At 33.8% G+C, this 16,491-nt stretch overlaps 1 long non-coding RNA gene across 1 annotated transcript; it reads left to right on the plus strand.

The window, feature by feature from the left end:
• The first annotated feature begins 1,747 nt into the window (after positions 1 to 1,747).
• LOC135844542 (uncharacterized) lies at positions 1,748 to 7,720 on the plus strand. Its single transcript, XR_010558559.1, has 2 exons — positions 1,748 to 2,101; positions 6,827 to 7,720. It is a non-coding gene; the product is annotated as an uncharacterized LOC135844542 (long non-coding RNA).
• The last annotated feature ends 8,771 nt before the right edge of the window (positions 7,721 to 16,491 follow it).

The following is a 16,491-nucleotide window of genomic DNA, read 5'->3' on the forward strand; positions in this document are numbered from 1 at the left end:
GGTTCCAAAAAATATTCTTTTTTTATTCGCCACTTTGGAGACCCTTGGAGCCCAAAAAATGGTCATTTTGGGTTAACTAACCACGGATTTGTATTTGGGAAATTAATTACAACACTTTAAAAGTGGTTCAGTCGAGAACTGCCTGGTGCCAAAAAATGGCCTTATCGATACTCCTCCTTTAGACAAAAAACAGACTTTATAGACAATTTTGAAAAAATTACTCCTGTGAGACAATTTTGACAACAATTGAAACTTTTTGACAATTTTGGTAAAAAAAAGGACTTTTGGACAGTTTTGACATAATTATACCTAAAGTACCTAATACCTAAAACAGAACTTTTAGGACAATTTTGACAAAAAAGATGATTTTCTGACATTTTGACAAAAATGACAACTTTTCAACAATATTTACCAAAAACATGACATTTGGAAAATTTAGACAAAAAACAGACTTTATAGAGAATTTTGACAACAGTTGACAGTTTCTGACAATTGCGGTAAAAAAAGTACTTTTCGACAGTTTTGATGTAAAACAGAACTTTTGGACGATTTTTACAAAAAAGGGAATTTTTTGACAATTTTGATCGAAAAAAAACGTTTGCACAGTGCTGACAAAACGCAGGATTTTTAGACAATTTTGACAAAAATGACAACTTTTCAACAACATTGACCAAAAACATGACTTCCGACAAAAAACAGACTTGATAGATAATTTTGAAAAAATTACGTCTTTTAGACAATTTTGAAAAACTTTTTGACAATTTTGGTAAAAAAAAAAGGACATTTGGACAGTTTTGACATAAAACAGAACTTTTGGACAATTTTTACAAAAAAGAGAATTTTTTGACAGTTTTTACCAAAAAAAAAAAGACTTTTGGATAGTTCTGATAAAACGCAGGATTTTTAGACAATTTCGACAAAAATGACAACTTTTCAACAACATTGACCAAGAACATGACTTTTGACAAAAAACAGACTTGATAGACAATTTTGAAAAAATTACGTCTTTTAGACAAATTCTGAGGCACTCAAAAAACACGCGTTACAATTCCAGTTCTTTTAGACAAATTTGACAACTATTGAAACTTTTTGATAATTTTGGTTTAAAAAAAGGACTTTTGAATGGTTTTGACATAAAACAGAACTTTCAGACAATTTTTACCAAAAAGAGAATTTTTCGACAGTTTTGACCAAAAAAAAAAAAAAGACTTTTGGATAGTTCTGACAAAACACAGGATTTTTAGACAATTTTGACAAATGACAACTTTTCAACAATATTGACCAAAAACATGACTTTTGAAAAATTTAGACCAAAAACAGACTTTATAGACAATTTTGACAAAATTCAAACCTTTGAGACAATTTTGACAACAAATGAAACTTTTTGACAATGTAGGTGTATACCCTGATGAACATTCAGCAGATACGAGACGTTTTTCAAAATGAATTCACGTTTGGTACGTATATGTAGATATCAGTTTGCTCGTGAAAAATTTGCTGAATTCAAACTACAATTTGCGTAGGTATCTACATTGTTTACTTGAAAATTGACACAGAGACAAATACACGCGCACACAACATTAAACAAACAGTTACAACGCGATTCCTTCAAATTTAGGGAAAAAATATGGCTACAAAATCCAAACGCTACACTTGTGGCAACCAAAATGAATCACCTTAGTCGCAGAAATTTTTTTCTATAAAATAAGCCAAAACTTGGAGCTAAATCACAGTCGTTGTTCTTTCGTCTAGCACCTACGTATTAAGTACCTACGTCGTTTTATTTGCTAGTTTGCTACACAAAACTCGCAGAATTTTTCTATTGTAAAATATCGAGCAAAAAATTGTGGATTTTTAATGATAGTCGATGTTTATGGTTTCTCGTAGAGCACCGTACTTTTGTTTGGAAGATTGTAATATTACAATAAGTAGATCCCTACCTACCTTACAAGTTCTTTACACAGAGAAAATTACTTTTTAATTAGAAAGAAATGGATATTCGCGTTTTAGTAACTTGTTTGCTAGGTTTTTCGGTTATATCATTCGTAAGTTCAGCAAATAAAGTACGAATTACTAAGCAAGATTTTACTGACCTTGGCGGGTAAGTCATTTACGTTAGTGAAAACAAAAAATCGTCAGAAAATTTTCGCTCTTGAAAAACTTGCAAAAAAGGTACACCTCCACGGTGCAGAAAATTTTGCTTGATAGGAAATTGCAGTCAGAATTTTTCATGTTTTTTCTTTGATATTTTGCTCTCACACCTACAAGAAATTCAAAATTTTGGTTAAAGGTCGCGGTTAAAATTATTTATTTTTCAAACTTTACTGTTAAGGTTCGGGTTATGGTTATTGGTGACCATTTTTTCAAATAATGGTCAAGGTTAAGGCTACAGTTTTCCAGTTGAGGTTAAAATTTCAGTTGGTGGTTAAATTTACAGTTGAAAAATTTGAAAATTTCTAAAACATTTCTCTGAGTTTGAAATTTTGAAGTTTGAAAATTGAAAAACTGGTAACATTTAAATTCAAAATTTGACAAGGAATCTCTTATCATTAAAATATCATTCAAGATCGAGCCTTAATCGTTTAATGACTAATGAGTATGATGTACTTATATGATGTAAAACTTTTTGAACTTATTTTCATCTTTGATCATTTTTTGATTGAAATTTCAAATCACCACAAATCATAAGTATTGAAAAAACCGCAGATAAAAAGAAATAAAAAAACAGCACTTTTAATTTTTTTTTATTTTTAACTGGTTTTTTTCTAAAAAAATTTTGTTGGAAATGGTTACGGTTATGATTTATTTTAATCTCAGAAAATAGTTAAGGTTATGCTTAATGATAGGTAGGTATTTCCAAAAAAATATTTCTGGTCAGGGTTATTTATTTTTTATTTTTTTTTTGTCAATTTACCAGTCTATTTACGTTTACAATTAATGGTTAAAAACCGGCTAACAAGCCTGAAATTTTCAAGTTCACATTGTCTACAAAATGCAAAATTTTTAATCAGTTTTTGGAATTCATATTATATTGTCTATAAATGGTAAATTTCAAATTGATCGATTTTTCAGAATTTCCAAGGTCTTTAAATTTGCAGAATTCTTAATCAATTTTCAGAGTTCTGTCTTGATTGCGAATGTAGGAATTTTGCAATTAATTTTTCAAAATTCGCACTGCTTAGAAATGGCAATTTTTAAAACATTTTTCAAAATTCTCATAGTCTTTGTACTACAAAATTTGAAATATATTTTCGAGGTCACATTGTCCGCAAATTGTGAAACATTAATTAAATCAAAAAGCTATTTTCCGAAGCAAGGATGGAAACCGAAATGCAAAAAAAATATTGGTTATTTTTTTCAAAATTATTTACTTATTACGGTTACGATTAAAGATTAAGTTACAGTTATGACCCAAAAAAATAAAGGTTATGGTTAAAAATAAAGGTTACGGTTTTCTTTCATTTATCAAAAATTAATTGCACTTCTGTGTCAAAAAAGTGTGCCTGCGGCCAAAAAAACGAAAAAAAAACCGCAATTTCACAGCCATTTTTTGAGTTTGAAGAAAATTTTAGACAAATTGAGCCCTTTTTTCTCAAAAATCATAATAAATGTCATATTTTACATGAAAAAAATGAGATTTTTACTCAAAAAAAAAATAACCGTTATGTATTTAATAGTGATGGGATATTATCGATATTTTGGGATATCGATATCGTCAAAATATCGGAGGTTTCATATCGATAATATCGATATGAAACCAAAGACCATAAAACAGCTGATTTTTGATGAAAAGAGAAACTGAGTCATCTCTAAGCTGTTTCTATTCCTTACTTTTTGCTTTTTCAGTATCTAGCTACCTATTTGGCGCTTTTTAAAATATTGATGACATTGATGACATTGATGACATAATGTCTACATTTCATCATTCTACATATATGGCCCATGGCTACCATTAATAGCTGTGATAATCACTATTTTACACTAACAGAGTCTGAAAATGCTCAAAAAGAGCAAAAAAACACCTTGCACAATTTATTTACGGGATATTTGCATAATTTTTAAAAATTTTCCGGTAATTGATTATCGGATTTAAAATATATATACTGTCTTATAGTACATTGCGAGATCCGACATATACACAGGCATTGCGAGATCCACCCCAAAAAATTTCGAAAAATGCTAAAAACTCAAATAATAACCCTACAACTTCGTTCGAACGCATGTTCCAGTGTGTAAACAGTGCCTTTCTATGCATTGCCGCCATCAATTTCGCGATCCGCATAAACCGAGATCCACCAATGGCCTAAACCTGATTTGGGGGTGGATCTCGCAAGATGCATCGTTTATCTATTTTCAAAAATTGTATATAAGTATATGAATAGTAGGCAAAACGAGATCCGGCTGAAAATGTGTGTACAGGGTCCTCCGGATCTCACAAGTACCATGGCATATGAGAGAACTTGCGAGATCCGGCAAAAGGATCTCAGGATCTCGCAATGCCCGATTTTATATAAAACGGATCTCGTAATGTATGGTTTTTACATGTACCTATCGATATATATCGACGGCGGCAAATATCGATATATATTGATAAATATCGATAATATCCCACCACTAGTATTTAACCAAAACAAAAAAATAAATCAGTCACATAAAATTTCAAATCAATTATCTCGGTTATGGTTACGGTTACAGTTTTTGCCTCATTATAGCGGTTAAAATTCATTTTGGTTAAAAATTTTGGTTACGGTTTCCATCCCTGTTCCAAAGTGACCTAAGTCATTCGGTTTCGGTTTTCCACGTTGAAAAAGGCAACCAGTTCTGGGAAGTCCTCATTGTTGTAGTCACACTCCTGTACAGGAGATAGCGTATATTCCCATCTATATTAGCCAGGTTCTAGAGTATCTGATAGTTTCTTTCAGGGTCTTACAGGGAGAGTTGGCTGGTGAGTTTGTTGTTAACAGCTCCGATCGTTTCCTCCCTCTCATTGTTCTTCCTTGGATTTTCCCCTGTACTGCTAGCATGAAAATACTGTTTTCTCATATTTTATGAGCTAAATACTACAGCTGTCTGTTTTTGATATCTTCAACCACAACTTTCAGCTCCTCTCCTATTCTTGCTAATACATTCCTTGTTGATAATGAAGTTCTTCCATGAGATCTGTAGTAGCCTTTGATGGCACCACATCTCAAAAGCGGATACTTCTTCTTACATTCCGTACTCATGGTCCATGTTTTGCAGGAATACTTCAGAACGGTCCATACGTAGCATCACATAATTCTCTCCCTCAGACCTATACTCATCCTTCAATTTTCCAGCACATTGGCAAGGTTGTTGAAAATGCTTTTTACCATTCCAATTCATGATTTAATTTCTTTATTATCTCTACCATTGTTATTTATCAGAGCTCCAAGGTATCTGATTTGGTTTACATGTTCAATTTCTTGTGTTCTGACTTCTGATGTTGATTTTGACCTCTTTATGTCTCCTTTTGTAAATCTCATCACCTTGGTCTTACCTGCATTTATTTTCATTCCATATTTTAACACTGCACTGTTAATTTGGTTGATCATCTTCTGCATCTGTACTTTGGTCCCAGCAAGGATCACCTTGTCATCTGCATAACTTATTTCATTTATTCTTTTGCCATTGATCTTGAATCCCATTTGTTCGATTCACGCTTCTCTCATTATTTCTTCTGTGTACACATTGAACAACCAAGGTAAGAGGGGGCATCCTTGCCTCACACCTCTCTTTGTAGCACATCTGTTCTTCAAGTACTCAGTTCCAATCTTGATGTTTGCACTCTGCTCCCAGTACAGGTTCTTGATTATGTGCAGGTCTTTGTCATCAATATTGTATTTTTTCAGGATCTCCAAAGTCTTCTCATGGTTGACACGATCAAATGCTTTCTCATAATTGACAAAGCAAGCATGATTTCCCTATTTGCATTCAGTGCTCTTTGAATGATCACTTTCAGCAGGGCGATTGCGTCTTTCGTCCCTTTTTTTTTGCTACAAAGCCATAGGTATTGCATTTCACTAAGATTTTCGTCTATCTTCTTTTCAATTCTGGCATTTATGATGGAGAGTAGTAGCTTCAGTGCGTGGCTCATTAATGCGATGGTTCTATAATTATGTAAAGCAAAATTTCTACATTACCTCCCTAGGGCGGAAACTTTTTGTTTGTTAGTCTCAACATGGACAAAAAAATGACTTGCGTCACTTTGGTAAAGAGCTCTTCAATTCATATTGCCTGTAAGTGGCAAAATTTCGTGTAGGTAGTTAATTTTTCAGAATTCCCATCGTCTTTAAATTTAGAAAATTTTAAATCAATTTTCAGAATTCTGTACCTATTGATTCTAAATTACTAAATTTTAACATAAATTTTCAAGTTCACATTGTCTGCAAATTGCAAAACTTTAAATCAGTTTTTGGAATTCATAATTATTGCCTGTAAGGGCTGTAAATGGCAAATTACATGCATTTAATTTTTCAGAATTCCCATTGTCTTTTTTAGAAAATTTACTTAGGTATACTGACTGTCTCCAAATTACAAAGTGCAGTCTATGATCTGTGCCACAACATATTGGCTTTTGGCACTACTTACCAATATCTACTACGTAGTGATGGAGCAGTTTGTCTTATCCGAGATCTTCCCGCATTATTTTAACAAATACCTAATAGGCATATGACAAATATTTTGATAACGATGTTTGTTTGAGATGTTGAATGCTTTATTCATTCGCTCGAATCATCTTCAAAATAATTTTTTTTTCATGGTTGTTCAACTGTGTACGAATTTTAAAAGTTGTGTTATTTTACAGAAGCGACATTTGTGGGTGGACCGCGGCACAAAAAGCCTCGACTTGTGGAAGAATACCAGGAATTGGTGATCACCCAACAGGCGATTGTCAAAATACGAAAATTCAATTCACCGATGGGGATGCGTTTTATGATATATTAATATGCGAAGATGATGGAGGAACTATCTTTGGATGCGCTTACAGCGCTCACGGTGGCTATGTACTTGTTGATTATGTTGCCGCATTTAAGGCTTGTACATGATTCATGGTAACTTGGCGTGTAGGTAGAGGTACCTAGGTAATTTTCTTCAAATCAATTTCAAACTTTTTTTCCCATATCAGATTTCAAAACTTCCTCTGTTTTCCCATATTTTCTGAATTGCAATTAAAACCTGTTGTTGTAAATACCTAACTTGTCGCCACCACAGCTTTTATTGTCGTTTGCTGGTGTCGCTCAAATGCCCTTTTCTGTCCTGCAATTATATTATATTTCCCATTAAAAATGCTTCTTTTTTAGTGAAATAAGTATTTTTGGAAAAATTCACGTAGCACCATAGTATCTATTCATTGTGGGGAGTACAAAACCAAATTCATTAAACCTTTTTTCAATGTTTTATTTACTTCCGAAAAAAGGTACTATTCTAAAAAATAACACACAAAAGTTCTTCGATTTCATAAACTTTTGATAGGTACACCCCATATCCATATACATAGTATATATATATTTTTAATTATGTACGTTGCTATTTTGTTTTGTAATGATAGATCTTGGTTTTTTCCTGTCTAGTGACCAACAGGTTTTTTTCACTGAGATCTGTCAATCTAGGCTACCTACCTATTAAAATAACCTATACCTATTTTTCGTTTGTTTTGGGCATATTTTTTTGTAATAAATAACGATTTTTTTCAACATGATATCTTGTTTTTGTTGTGGTTTCATTTAATTTTTTTTCAAAATGTTGACGAAGTGCTAAAATTAGTTTTTGGGGCATATCTCAGTCCCTATAAAATCAAATCGGTTCAAATTATGGATTTGAAATTGAAACAAAATTGGTAGAGGGAGGGATTGCGCCAATTTCCGTTGCTTGGGCGATAGAAATTATTCTTCTGCCATTAGCAAAGCTACATTTCAGTTATGAAAACACGCTATCTAGCAGATTAGTTCAAATGAACTCTGAGCCACGCTGCCTTCCTGAAAAGGGGATTGTGTAGAACAATTCTAACGTAAAAATGAGATATTATCAAAATTTTCTCCTCATTGGGCCATTCCACGTCAATTCAACCAAGAAGTGGTGAGGAGGGTTGGCAATTTTTTTTTGAAATTTTTCCTGTGGAAAGATCTTTTGAAAGGATAACTAATGGCACAAATCACAGCCCTCTAGCCCTTTTTTAGAGGCTGCTACTGCTAGGAGGTGTCAAAGTTTTCAGTGAACTTGAATATCATCCATTTCAGCAGTGGATTACTCGGTGGATATATGTACGTACTATGGTGAATACCATGTTGTATACAAGTCATAGATTAAAACACGTAAACCACTGGTATACCATGCAAATTACAACTGGTTTGGAAATGCAAGTCTAGCCCTTTATATTGTTTTAAAAGGCTTGAAATGCACATTGCGTGTACAGAATAGCAAGAGTTAATGTTGAAAATGCTACCTAAAAAAAATTTTAAAATTGAAAAATTTGTGACCTGGATGGGGATTGACCCTGGTACCACCATATTTCCGCTTACTTCCGCAGTCCGCACTGCAGTGACAACTAAGCTACTGTGTTCAGTGATGGGAATGGTGTTATATGGGTTTATATGTTTGGTAAATTTGGACTTATTCAAATTTTGGAGATGTGATGATTTTATTTTTATTTATTTTCTTTCATTTTTTGCAAAAATATTTTATGGGGTGATATTTTACAGATGATACCAGATTGCACACTATTGTTTTACTGACTTCTTTTATGAGGATATAGGTGATGAGGTGCCCATTTTTTCACTGAAACTGGGTAGTTTGTAGTTTATATAGGGTAGGAAGACATGAATCTAGTATATTCTACTTGAAGTCTTGAAAAAATATCATTTGAAAATCAGAAAAACACCTGAAAACCTTGATAATAAATTTGTTCATGAAAAATATTTGATATTATATCTTACCAATCCCCAAGAAATATTTATTTTTCTGAATGGATGACATTATTTTGTAATTCTAATGTTTTTTGTAGATTTCTACAAAGTGATGTTACGTTTTTGAGTACTTTTTCTAATTTTTTCCCCAATAAAATACCTACTATAAATTATCTAGTACTGAATTTTAGAACGTACGAGTTAAAAAACTTCGAAGTTGATGAAAAAATTGCATAAAAATTGTGAATAACCTACAAAGTTTGGACTTAATAACTTTATCCTTCAGCAAATCAAACGACGCTTTGCTTGGTATAACCAATGGTAAAATTTACCTCCTTAGTGTCTGTCACTACAACTGGTTTTAAACAGTGTCTGTCACTATCACTGGTTTTAAACATTGTCTGTCACTACCACTGGTTTTAAACATTGTCTGTCACTGCCACTGGTTTTAAACAGTGTCTGTCACTACTACTGGTTTTGAACAAGTGTCTGTCACTACCACTGGTTTTGAACAGTGCCTGTCACTACCACTGGTTTTAAACAGTGTCTGTGACTGCCACTGGTTTTAAACAGTGTCTGTTACTACCACTGCTTTTAAACCGTGTCTGTTTCAAACACTGATTCTAAACAGTGTCTTTCACTACAACCAGTTTTGAACCATGTCTGTCACTACAACTGGTTTCAAACATTGTCTGTCCCTACCACTGGTTTTGAACAGTGTCTGTCACTGCCACTGGTTTTAAACAGTGTCTGTCACTACCACTCATTTTGAACAAGTGTCTGTCACTACCACTGGTTTTGAACAGTGTCTGTCACTACCAGTGGTTTTAAACAGTGTCTGTCACTGCCACTGGTTTCAAACAGTGTCTATCACAAACACTGGTTTTGAACAGTGTCTATCACAAACACTGGTTTTGAACAGTGTCTGTCACTATCACTGGTTTTAAACATTGTCTGTCACTACCACTGGTTTTAAACATTGTCTGTCACTACCACTGGTTTTAAACGGTGTCTGTCACTGCCACTGGTTTTAAACAGTGTCTGTCACTACTACTGGTTTTGAACAAGTGTCTGTCACTACCACTGGTTTTGAACAGTGTCTGTCACTACCACTGCTTTTAAACAGTGTCTGGTACTGCCACTGGTTTTAAACAGTGTCTGTCACTACCACTGGTTTTGAACAAGTGTCTGTCACTACCACTGGTTTTAAACAGTGTCTGTCACTGCCACTGGTTTTAAACAGTGTCTGTCACTAACACTGGTTCTAAACAGTGTCTGTTACTACTAACCTGCTTTTAAACAGTGTCTGTTTCAAACACTGCTTTTAAACAGTGTCTGTTTCAAACACTGCTTCTAAACAGTGTTTGTCACTAACACTGGTTCTAAACAGTGTCTGTCACCACCACTGGTTTTAAACAGTGCTGTCACTGCCACTGGTTTTGAACTGTGTCTGTCACTACCACTCATTTTGAACAAGTGTCTGTCACTACCACTGGTTTTGAACAGTGTCTGTCACTACCAGTGGTTTTAAACAGTGTCTGTCACTGCCACTGGTTTTAAACAATGTCTGTCACTGCCACTGGTTTTAAACAGTGTCTGTCACTACAACTGGTTTTAAACAGTGTCGGTCACTACCACTGGTTTTAAACAATGTCAATCACCAGCACTGATTTTCAACAGTGTCTGTCACTACCACTTGTTTTAAACAGTATATGTCACAACTGGCTATCTGTCACAGGGAAGCCACCAGAGAGTAAAATATCAATTTTCGACAGTTTGGTGACTTCTTAGTGACAGATTAACCAGGAGTCACTAAAATTAACCAAAAGTCACCATATGCAGGTACCAAATCGATCACATATGGTCACTATACTTGGTGAATCTGTCACCAAGAAGTCACTAGAGAGTCACCATCCGATATTCGAAATCAATTTCTAGGGCCATTAGGGCATTTAGGTGAATTTTTCACTAGATATTCCAAATTAATTTGTAGGGTCATTAGGGCATTCTGGTGTATTTTTCAAAATAAATTCAGCTGGAAATAAGTCTGAAAAAAACTCACCTTGTTGCATCTGGTGAATCATTCAACAGAAGTCACCAGGAATCTCCAAGGAATCATCGAACACTTAAACAAATTTTCAAAGGCTCCGTGGACATTCTCGTGATTTTTTTCACCTTGAATTCACCTTTGAAAAAGTCGAAAGACATTCGAAATCAATTTCTACTTTCTAAATTTGAAACAGTGAAATTTCACTGCTTAGCAATCGCGACATTTTGCCTTTTTAAAAGCAGTAGTTTTTTTACTACAAAACAGTAGAAAATCTACTGAATTGGTCAGTCAAAATGATTTTTTACTGGTCAATTCAGTAGATTTTTCACTGTTTTGCAGTAAAAAACTACTGCTTTTAAAAAAAAGCAAAATGTGGTGACTGCTAAGCAGTGAAATTTTACTGTTTCAAATTTAGAGAGTAGGGTCATTAGGGCATTCTGGTGATTTTTCACTAAGCACCCCTTTGCCATTCGAATTTGGAAAAAAAATCAATGTTTCAGAAAAATTATTGACGTTTCAACTGTCGAACGCCTGTGATATAAACGCTGATATTTCAAAAAAAAAAAAAAAAAAAAATGAAATCGAGTCATCGCTCACTCTGGAAAATGAAGATTTTCTCGAAACAATTATCTGTGTAAATGTCAATGTCAAATTCGAGGATGGGAGACAAAAAAAAACAAGTTAATGAAAATTTGCTATAAAATTTATCGATTTAAGTATTTTTTCATTTTTACAGCAGGAATCTCAAAAAAAAATTATCTAATATTTTCATACCTCGAAAAAATTGATATAATATGCATGTTCTTTTAAATTTTGATATGTTGGGAATTCGCACTGGTCTAAAAACACATTCACAAAATTCCAAATATGAAATGCAAAATTTGGAAAAAAAAATTTTACACGTCGAAGTTGGCGGATAAGACGTTATGCAAAAAAAATAATTATGTAGGCTAGGTAGGTAACTATAGGTGCGTGCTTACATTATGAGGTCTGCAAATATTTTAATCATAGGAATCGTAGGCATTTCATTACGTAAATCACTGTTTCGTTTCGACTCGTATCGAAGGCGCTAAATTTATCCGAAAAAATGTGTTAAGCGATATCGTAATGATCGAACGTGCTGCCAGAAAGACGTTTTTATTTGATCAACATACACATTTACCGCACGATTCTCCAAAATTAAAAATAACGAAACATTTATCGCATATCGAACCATAAACCTGTGAAAATCATCGTATTCTTTATGTACCGATGTGTCATAAATCTCAAAAACCCATCAACCAGTAGCGCAGAAATCATTAAAAGGAACATATTGATGACAAAAATATACGAGATTTATAACATAAATCAAGCTGACGTAAGTTCTGTTAGTCAGAAAATTGTATCTATAAAATAATGCAAAAGTGTCGCCATTTCATCATAATCTCAATTCAATCGCCTAACGCTCGTTCCAAATTGTAATACCTATTTTGATAAATTTCAATATGAATAGTCGCGTTATTTCAATAATTTCACTGCTTTTGGCGATTATGTCACTCGTGCATGGCAGAGGCACAATAAAAATCAAGTCAACAGATTTCGTTAGAATTGGCGGGTAAGTACCTAAGTAAATATTTCTATGTCGAGAAAAGGCTGCGCCTTCGGATTCGATTACCTACATTTTTTTAAAACTCCATGTGTGATTTCAAACAGTGAAATTGACCCGGTGAAATTTTAAATGACCCTTTTCTCGTCATTAGTCTACGGTCCGATTTGTGAAAAGTGTTCAAAAAATTAAATTTCCTCAAAAAAATTCTCTCATCTTTGGTACTGTAGATAATATGATATTTTAGATTTTGCAGCTGCACAATGAATCTGAAAAAATTTAATTTTCAAAATTGCTCTGATCCCTATCGCCTCTATTGAAATAGTTTTAAATTTTTCGAGAAATTCTTGCGTTTTGACGGAAACATTTCTTCAGCATTTTGGAATAATTTTGATATCAAAATCGAATTAGGATTTATTCTGCGAGTTCAAAATGTCAGACGATTTGTCAAAGGACAATAATCTCTATTAAAACTATTACGTAGCATTTTTTTGAAAATTTTAAGCTCAAAATTGGATCATGATTTTTGCGTTTTTTTTTTTTTTTTTGAAAAAACAGTCATTATAAAATGGGTTAAAACTTTGGCAGAAAATCCTAAATTTCGCTCAATGGTACCTATTTTGAGCATTTCTAAAAAATTTTGAAAAATGTGTGATGTGACCTGTCAGTGATTTTTTTGCTAAATAGCGCCCCATTGGGCAACCGGAAAGCAGAAGAAATATATATTCGGACTCGGAGTGAAGGGAGTGCCCAGTACATTACATAGTAGGGGGGTCCTTATTTTATCAAAGTTGGAATTTTCTTGCTCCCACCCCCCAAAGTTGTTCCATTTGATGAAAAAATAAATCCTACGAAGTTTCAACCCCCTACGTAAAAAAAAGTGGTGCCGAATGCCCCCTAATTTTTCAAAAAATTGAAAAATGGAAAATGATGCAATTTTTTTAAATTTTTGATTGTTTTCAATCTATTGCACCTCCATATTCCCCCTTTGAACCAAAACAGCCCCCAGAAATTTTTTATCCCCTCCCCTGTGAGAAAACAGTAATTTGCTATTTTGCCATACCTAGGTATTGGGGCGGAGTGGAAAAATGTATAGTCTCAATTTTGCTGAAATTGAAGTATGTTGGAGATTGTGAGTTGAAATGACCCTGAAAAAATTTTCAGCCCCCCCACGTGCCCCTGCGGTGGAACTGTGGCTCCCAAAGTAGGGCCATTTTGGGGGAAAACCCTGTTTTTTGAATTCAAAAGTACTAATACCCATTTTTTCCGAAAACAAGTAGTATTCAAAAGGTGCGATTTGAAATGATGAATCGAATGGCGTAATCGGTTTTTTGATTTGACCCCCGCTAACCCCTCCAAAAAACGCTTGAAAAGTCGAAAATCGGCGGTTTTTTGCTATTTTAATTGAATTTTAAAAAGTAGAAGAGATCTTTTTTCAAATATTTCGATAGTTAGGGGAGGGAGAAAGGCGGGTAAGAAAGGGGATTAGAATTCATTCAAGTTGGAATTTTTCAGGTCCACAATCCTCATTTTCAGAGACAACTAATTGCAAAAAAACAAAAATCTGAGAAAAAATGGAAGAAAAATTTGAAAATTCAATTTAAAAAAATAAGCACCTTGTTTCATTTTTGGGAACAAATTACAGCTTTTTTTTTGAAGGCACATAACATAATTTTGGCAAAAGAAATTGTGGCTCTTAAAAAAAATAACATATTTTATGGCACTTTTGCTAAAAAAGCAGGATTTTTTTGCAATTTTAACATTGAGTGACATTTTTTTACGATTCTGGCAAAAGAACAAGCATCTTGACCAAAGGTCAAATTTTATAGATGTTCTGTCAGAAAAGCAAGATTTATGAGAATTTTCGCAAATCAAGTGAGAATTTTAGACAATTCTGGCAAATAGGGGAAACAGTTTTGGCAATTTTGACCAAAGGCAAAATTTTATGGCAGCAAAAAGTAAAAAATGAAAAAAACATTATTTTTTGAACTTTTTTTTGGAAATTGTTTTTGGGAATCTGGGGCCCAAGGGTAGCGCCAAATGAAATTTTTGTAAGAACCAAAATTTAGAAAATTCTCCAAGAAACAACTTTTATTCCATGATTTTTCTTGTTGGAATTTATGGTGGTAGGGAAGTTTTGAATGTGAGGGGTGCCTTCAAGAAAAGGGGAGAAGTGGAAATTGGAATACGAGCTAAATTCATGCCATCATGTGTTTCAATGTGAAAAGTAATAAACAGTCATAAAATTACGTTAAAAGTCAAGATCGACTGTATTATTTTTTTCAATTAAAATAGCAGAAAACCGCCGATTTGCGACTTTTCAAGCGTTTTTTGGAGGGGGTAGCGGGGGTCAAATCAAAAAACCGATTACGCCATTCGATTCATCATCTCAAATCGCACCTTTTGAATGCTACTCTTGTTTTCGGAAAAAATGGGTATTAGTACTTTTGAATTCAAAAAACAGGGTTTTCCCCCAAAATGGCCCTACTTTGGGAGTCACAGTTCCACCGCAGGGGCACGTGGGGGGCTGAAAATTTTTTCAGGGTCATTTCAACTCACAATCTCCAACATACTTCAATTTCAGCGAAATTGAGACTATACATTTTTCCACTCCACCCCAATACCTAGGTATGGCAAAATAGCAAATTACTGTTTTCTCACAGGGGAGGGGATAAAAAATTTCTGGGGGCTGTTTTGGTTCAAAGGGGGAATATGGAGGTGCAATAGATTGAAAACAATCAAAAATTTAAAAAAATTGCATCATTTTCCATTTTTCAATTTTTTGAAAAATTAGGGGGCATTCGGCACCACTTTTTTTTTACGTAGGGGGTTGAAACTTCGTAGGATTTATTTTTTCATCAAATGGAACAACTTTGGGGGGTGGGAGCAAGAAAATTCCAACTTCGATAAAATAAGGACCACCCTATTACATAGGTACCAACTTGTAACGAAAATTCTTGCGTCGTCGTTTCTGGATTTTCAGAAATTTGTCAAAATTTGAAAATGAATTTGGGTGGGTAGTAGGTACCTGATATTTTGAATATGGCAGCTTTAGATTATGCTCTTCGTATCAATGTTCAAATCTGAGGCCTCCTAAGAAACAATTTTAAGATTGCCTATAACTATTACCTACTACTTACTCCTAAAGGTAGAGTAATTTTTAAATTTCCGAAACATTTTATTTCATTTTTTCCCCTCAATTCGGAGAAAACATAATTTTTTTCATAATTGTTTTTTGCGAGCGAAGTTTGCAGGAAAAGATCGGAAATAAAATAAGAATTGTTATGGATTTTAAAAGTAGGTACTACATAAATTGTGTTATATTACAGAAGCGCCATTTGTGGCTGGACCGATGAGCAGAAAGTCGAAGCTTGTGAGCTAATACCAGGACTTTCCAACCCAGGACACAGCTGCCCAAACAAGAAAATTGAATTCACCGATGGGACGAAACAGTATAATATCTTGTTATGTGAAGATGACGGCGGCACTCCCTACGGATGCGTTTATAGCAATAATGGCAATGCTGTAGTCACTGATTACGCCGCCTTCATAGATACTTGTGTGTGATAGGACCCGATAAGTAGTAATTTTTTCCCTCAAACCAACTCCGAATTTGATTTTTTTTTCTACAACAGGTTTCAAAATTCACCTCATGTATCTGATCTACCTCCCATATTGAAAAATGTTCTTACTCGTATTTCGCATTTTGTGAAAAAATTTCACCCTTTTTGTGAGAATAAAATTTATTTTTCTAGTTTATTTATGTATATTTTTTTTTTTTTGTAACAGCTATAGTAGTTTTTAAGTTAGTAGATGTGTTTGTGTTATGATATGACAGATCTTCATTTATTTTTTCTATGTTTGTTTTTACTGATTGTGACATTTGTCCATTCAGGCTAGTTTTCTGTTTGTTTTTGGTTATTTTTTTGTCA

The sequence above is a fragment of the Planococcus citri genome, chromosome 4 (genome assembly GCF_950023065.1).
Source record: "Planococcus citri chromosome 4, ihPlaCitr1.1, whole genome shotgun sequence".
In the NCBI taxonomy this organism is placed as follows: Eukaryota; Metazoa; Arthropoda; class Insecta; order Hemiptera; family Pseudococcidae; genus Planococcus; species Planococcus citri.